Source organism: Arachis ipaensis, chromosome B4 (genome assembly GCF_059453495.1).
Source record: "Arachis ipaensis isolate K30076 ecotype BB chromosome B4, ASM5945349v1, whole genome shotgun sequence".
NCBI lineage: Eukaryota > Viridiplantae > Streptophyta > Magnoliopsida > Fabales > Fabaceae > Arachis > Arachis ipaensis.
Window position 1 is genome coordinate 105,518,472 of NC_142439.1, and position 7,239 is coordinate 105,525,710.

A 7,239-nucleotide genomic window follows, 5' to 3' on the forward strand; every position below is an offset into this window, starting at 1 on the left:
CAGTTTGAAACGCTTCAGATTTAATTATGGAATTGAAGCCGGTTTTGTTTAAGTAAAGGAAATGGTTTTGAAAGAAGTAAAGATTACGTGACTCGGTTTGGCTTAGATCCTATTTTCTTACTCAAATCAGAAAGCCAATGTTTTAATGATTTTAAATGAATTTGGCGAAATGAGATATGTTATTCTCCCCTAAAGACTTGGGACTCTACCGAGAAACTTTGTTATAAAATCCCATTGTCGAATGGATGATTTTGAATGTTTCAAAATAAATCTTTAACTTGCCATGGTTATGGAAGTTTGGAAAGAGGATGCCGAGAGTGGCATTGTTTTCAAAGGGGAATTTACCTTGAGTAAAAGTGGCTTATGAGCCTAAGATGATTTGAGAAATGAGATCTTTAAAGCCAAGGCTGAAAAGAGTTGAAACTCGATTTCAAAGTGAAATGAATTGAGAAAATGATTTATGGCTTAAATGCCGATTTCATAAATCTGATGATTTTGAATGGTAGAAGTGCTGTTTTATTATGAGCCGGAATGGCTATGTATGATTATGAATATTGATTGGTTCTGGATTGAACCGTGAGCCAGAATGGCTGTGTATGATATGAATATTGGCTGGTTCTGGAATGAACCGTGAGCCGGATGGCTGAGATGGATGTTGATCCATGGATGAGATTGATTGCATGTTTATGCTGAATCCTTGATAAATGTGAATGTTGCACTTCCACTATCTGAGATACGAGTTTCCCTGGGTAGTAGCAGTGGCTAGCCACCACGTGCTCCAGGTTGAGACTTGATACTCTGTTGACCCTATGTCGTAAGTGTGGCCGGGCACTGTGAAAGTCCCGGATGAGCTCGCCCCCGTAAATATTCACCAATGAAGGTGATGGATATGGATCATGATTATGATCAAGTTTATGATGAGTATAACTCGAGTTGGGGATGCGCGACAGAGGGACAGTCCAATGGTTAGCTACCAGGACTTGTCGGGTTGGCTCTATAACCGACAGATGATATCATCAGCCACTAGGGACAGGCATGCATCATATGCATTTGTGTGACATTGGTTGGGTGTGCATATTATACTTGGTTTGCCTATATGATTAATTGCTAACTGTTATACTTGTAATAACTGTTTGTTTGTGCTTGAACTTCCTAACTGTGTTTGCATCTGGGACTCTATTGGATTGTGGTGACTGGTTGTTGGTTGGATTGTTTGGGCCTAGGGCCGTGGTTGGAAAGAGATGAACTGATGGTTGATTTCGGTTTTGTGTTTCTGGTTTGGAATAAAATTATGAAAGGCTATTTTGGTTCCGCATAGATAAACCGTTTTGAAAGGCTTTTGAGTTTTGAGAATTGAATGGTTCCTCTTTCGGTAAAGATTTTTGACTTTACTTTTATTGAAAACCGTGTTTTTGAAAAGAGGCATAAGAAGGTTATTAATCACTGGTACGGTTTATCTTCATGTATCCTATTACAGTAATTCCCAAAAACCCTCTACTGAGAACCCTTTCGAGGATGATGTTCTCACCCCCCTACATTTTTCCCCTTTCAGGATATGGGCGCAGAAGTTATGAAGAGCTTATTTAATTGTTGTTGTGATGCTCTGTATTGTTTTAACTATGGTTTATTGTACCCTCGCCTTATCTTGATATAATCTGTAAGAGGGATAGGAATTGTATTGGATTAGGGTTGTAATATTATTTATATATATGTATGTATATATATGGATGTACTCTTTATGAGTTTTGTAAGTTGTATGGTATCTATGGATGTATGTTATCGGATGAAAGTATTTTTGGGAGCGGTATTGCGGTTTAAAGTTTCAAACAGGCTCATATTTTAGTATTAAATAGTATAAGTGTCATCGTAATATCTGAGCTATCAGAGTTGCGCAGCCGGAAGCGTTGCCTTTGATAGTCAGGGTATTACATTATGGTATCAGAGCAGTTCTTCCTGTAGAGCCTGAGGAATGGACTGACTATGCTTCAATTGCATACTCTGAGTGTGTCATGTAATAGGTCTTGTCGAAAGACGAGAATTAGAGCTTTATGCACATGACGATCTATTGATTAACGCTGTTAGTCTTGCGTTGCATAATTCCTGATATTAAGTTTGGCCGGCTTAATACTAGTGAAATATGTATATGAAAGCACTGATGGGTTATCATAGATGAAATCCTAGTTTTGAGTAAAGCGAATCGCGGGTTTTGGAAAAGTTGGAAACTACTTCTCGAGGCTATTCAGTTGTGTCTTGAATTCTGTTCGAGTTGACATGTTCTTTCATATCCTAACTTGAAGTTCTTATTTGCTAGACCTTTTGAAGAGTAATTTGATGTCTTCACTCTATTCCTCTATCCATATGTATTCTTGTTTGACCTTAAGTGCATATGCTGGTTTAAGATCCTTGTTGCATCTATCTTCCTCTGTTTGAGTTCTTCTTGATTCAAGTATTCTTTGATATAGTCTTGAACTTGTCTTAATGTGCTGTGACTTTTAACTCTGGGTTCTGAGTTCATTCTTAGAGAACTTGTTGATTCAGTTTTCCTCTTATTGGATAGTGATTACAGCTAATTTTGAGATTTTTATAAAAATTGCTGTTGACTAGATATACACTTATCTATATGTGGAACTTTGGAGATTTCTTATACAGTTTAACAACTATTTATTTCTAATACATCACCTGTACTTTTACTGGTTTGCGGAACTGCATTTACTTCAAATACAATTTGACTTTCTAGTAATTTTACTATAGTGCCAACGCACATCTTCATTTGATTGTGTATTTGGGGTATTTTTCAAAATTCTGGAAAGAAAGGGAATTTCTCGCTTTTATCCCAGTTGAGTTTCATTTGATAAACCTTACTTAATTTATTTTGATTTGACCCTGATTTAGCATACTACATGGTTTATGCCATTGTTGTTCTTTTGAAAATGTTGGACTCATAGCTTTCTTCTTATGAACGGACTCGTTCCTTCTTAAGCTTTTCACCTCTATGAATGTCATACGTGACCCCGTTTTTAACTAATCTTTTACATCTTGTGAACATTACCACTGATCTTGGGTTGTCCTCTCTTGTGAATCTCATCCTTATGTAGGTCAATTTAATTCGTTTCAAAATAGTGCATCGTTTATCCTCTCATTATCTCTACCAGAGTTTTTAGTCAAAGATGTATTCTTGAAAAAACTACTAATGATTGAGTTGCCTTTTCCTATAACTTTTGTATTCTTTTGGATCAATTGAAAGCTTGTTTGATTTCTCATACCTATTGGATCTTGCTTGAACTACATTGATTTAAGATTCTTTCTTGCATGGCTTGACTCCTTTTAAGTATAATGCTAATTTTCTTGAATATTCTTCTGAGATGGTGATTTCAAGAACACTTTTGGAGTCTTGTTTTGAATCTTTTAAAGAAGTTTTGAATTCTCTTTGAAGAAATATTAAACGGAATTTACTTTCTGTTGCTTGATTGAGATTGGAACCATTGTTCAATTTTGATGAAGTTAATTTAAAAACCGGCATGCGCTATTTTAAATGAAGTTTTGAAAAGCTTCCTTGTTTAGTGGAAACCGGTTTGTTTGTAACGCACCACTTATTTCCTTACCAGATTGTAAGTAAATTTTTACCTCGAAATTTCTTTTCTAAAAAGAGTTTAACTTCCTCTTTCGTCCTTGCTATAAATGTTATACACGCTTGTTTGAATATGGACTTTGAGAATTTTTGAACAAGCATTTGATTTTCTTCCGAGTCTTCTGAACTACTTTTGGTTAAGATTGTGCACCTAACTATCTTTCTAAAAATAGTTGAGGAAATATTTTTGCTCTTAGCCAAACCTGTGTGCATTTTGTTCTTAAAACTCTACATGATCTACTTCAACATGAAAACGTATTAAAAGCAAAACCACGTTTATGCTTTTATTTTGCTCTTGAAGGAGGCTTGTTGCTTAACTTTTCTTTTAAACTGCGAAGTGATTTTCCTGCAAGTTTTCGATTCTTTTAAGAACAATGTATTCAGAAGTACTTTTAATTATGCTCTTGAGTTTTGTGAGCTTTGCCTTGGGTTTGAGATATTCTCTTTTGTGAACCTCATACTTCTTCGACTCAGCTTGAATTTGTTCAAACTGATGCAATGATTTTCTTCTTATTGATCCTATTGAACTTCGATCCAAGGGTCAACTTTGAAGTTGCCAATTGAGTTGAGTCTAGCAAACTTCATTGCTTGAGAGTCCTTGTTTATCTGGACCTAGATACATTCTCCCAAATCTTTGAGTATTATCCTTGACATTTGACTCTCCTTTCTAAAGTCTTGTATCCTTCTGAGTAGACTCGAGAACTATTTTGATATCACGTGCGACTTGTAGACGTAGTAACGCGATGCGTTAGTTCTTTAAGGCGTGATATGTGTATACGGAAGTTGAAGCGGTAGGTGTGCAACGTTATGAGTTGTGGATGTTTTGTTCCTTGTGAACGGGTTTGCGGAGGTTAGGCCTATGATTGGCTATGAGGTTATAAATGATTGGTGGAGTTGGGAAATTGAAGTTCTGAAGTGGGAACGAGAATTGTCAGCGAACGTTATGCCGCTGTTTAAATACCAACATGCCTTGCAGCCTCTTACCACACTAATTACCACTTTGCTTTGTGAACGCCTATTTGGATTTGCACCCTATTTTGGCACCTCAAGTTTTGTAAAGCTTTGAGATCATATGACCTTGTGCATTGAGCCTACCTTGTAACGTTTGCTTTGCAATCACACTCCTACCTTTACATCCTTATGCTTATGACAATCAAAGTATTTGAAAATCGTATATATGATTATATTTTGAGATATTTTTGCTTCTTCCTTAAATGTGTTCAAGGGTGAACTGTTATGGAACTTCTTTCGTTTTGTATCAATTTTCGAGGGCGAAAATTTTTATAAGGTGGGTAGGATGTAAGACCCAGAGCTTTTGAAAAGCCTTATTATGATCAAGTCTCAAAATCATATGGTTATTTATAGCCTTAATTTCAGAAATTATTTTATTAAAGATAATTAAGGCAAGTTTTGATTTATTGGATTTGAGATAAGCTATGATTATTATCCAATTTTATAATTATTGGATTATTTTCTATATTTGAATTATAAAGTTGATAGTTATAAAATAATAAGTATTTTATATGATTTGGGTTGGATAAGTAATATTTTAAATATTAATACTGTTATTTTGGAAAATGAAGAAATTAAGTATATTATTTCTTATTATTTGATTTGGGCATTTTATTGAAAATAATTGTAGAGTTGATGAACAAATAGTATTTTATATATTATTATTATTGGATTAGAATTTATTTCTAATTACTATATTATCCCTATTTTTAAGTGAAATTACTAAAATGCCCCTAACCCTAATTTTTGAAAATGAAACCCTAACCCAGTGACCCGTACCCGACCCGGTTCCCTTCACACACACAGCCGCAGCAGCAGACAACCCCTTTCATCCCTCCTTCCCCAAAACAGCAGCAAACACACAAACCCCTCCAATGGAAACAGAACAGAGAGAGAGGGGCTGAGTCGCGGATGAGGAGAGGAGGAGGGAAGCTCGTTGCGCCGCGCGCTGGGCTCCGCCGCCGCCAGAACCGCGCGAGTGACAGAGGGCAGCTCACCGCGTTGCGCCGCCTCTGCAGTCCATGCCGGCCTGGTACCACCATCGCCAACGCATCCTTGCCCAGCCGCGTTTCTGTCACCCATCAACCGTTCCGTTGCTGGAGGAGTATCACAAAGGCGAGAGAGAGAGAGAGGGAGGGCGTCGCGCCTGTCATGAGTTCGCCGCCACCACCGCGCCATCGCCAGAAAGAGCAGAATCGACATGGGGTTGGCTCGCGAGTGGGGGTGGTCGCGAGCTTGGAGCCGCCGCGCCATCGTCACTACTGCGTCCACGCTGGTTGTCGCCGCCGTGATGCACTTGAGGGGAGAGAGGTCGCGCCGGAAGGTTGGCCGTCAGGGGCGCTGTTGCTGCGAACCAGCCGCCGCCGTGCATCCTCGTTGCCGCCACTGACCGGCCAAGTCGCCTCGCCATGGTCACCGTCGTGGGTTTTGCTGCTGGTGAGGAAGGGACGCTGCCTTGTGACATCGCGGCGTGCTTGGGCACTGTTGCTGCAAGCGCGCCATCACCGGAGCTGGGTGGTTGCTGTCATGGGAACCATGAAAGAAGGAAGGAGTGGCCGTGCCGTTGTTCTGGCCGCCGGAGCTTCTGGCTGCCCTTGCCGTCGCCGGAAAAGTCTATCGGTAAGGGTCTTAAGTTGGTTCCCCTTTCCGTTGAGTTTCTGGAAACCTCACTGTCACTGCATATGGTTCAGGTCATCGCTGCCGCTTGAGGTGGCTGCCGGGCTGCCGCCAAATCGGTTCGGAGACCGCCGCTATTTCGGTTCAGCCGTTCCTTCTTCGGTTCGGTAAGCGTTTCAATTGGAAAGCCCTTTTGTTATTGTTCCGTTATCTCAAGCTGAGGTTTGTGGCATTAATTGCTATGAGATTGAGTTTCGGTTGTTGTATGTTGCGATTAGAGTTGCTGAGATTGTTGAGAACGCAAGTGGAGCCGAGTTGCTGGCTGCAGTTGGTTTTGGGTTGAGGCGGAGATGACTCTGTGAGACTTTTGGGCTATGGAATTGCGTTTTGAGGTAGGGGCGCTTTCCAAAAACTATAGTTTATTATTGGAATTATTACATATGGGTACTGATGTGAGATATTGTGTATTGGGTGATTGTATCCGCCTTATGTATTATTTGATTGACTCGAATGACTATGGATGTTGGTTTGGCTGAATTGTTGTGTGGTTTGTGAAATGTAATCTTTGGAAGTTGATTCTTTAAAGATTTGAAATGAGTTTAATCCGTTGAGGATTGGTTTGAATTGAGTCAATTATTTTGATGATGTGAAAGATAGAATACTCTTGGAATTTAGCCTGGGTTACTTTAATTGATTTGGTTTTGATAAATGATTTATTGCTGAACCGATTCTTTAAAGCTTTAGAAACGAGTTAAATCGGTTGATATTGAGTTGATTTTTGAAATGGCTTCCTTGAAATATGCCACTGAGGCGACTGTTGGATTTAGCTTGCTTTTGAATTGATTTCTGGTTTTGAGCTGTTGAAAAGGAATGAGAAACGGTTTAGTTGGGACCCGAACCGGGTGGCAAAAGTCCAAGTTTTAGGGGAGGTGCTGCCGAAATTTCTATAGAATCTGAGTCCTTATTTGAAATGTTAATTGGGG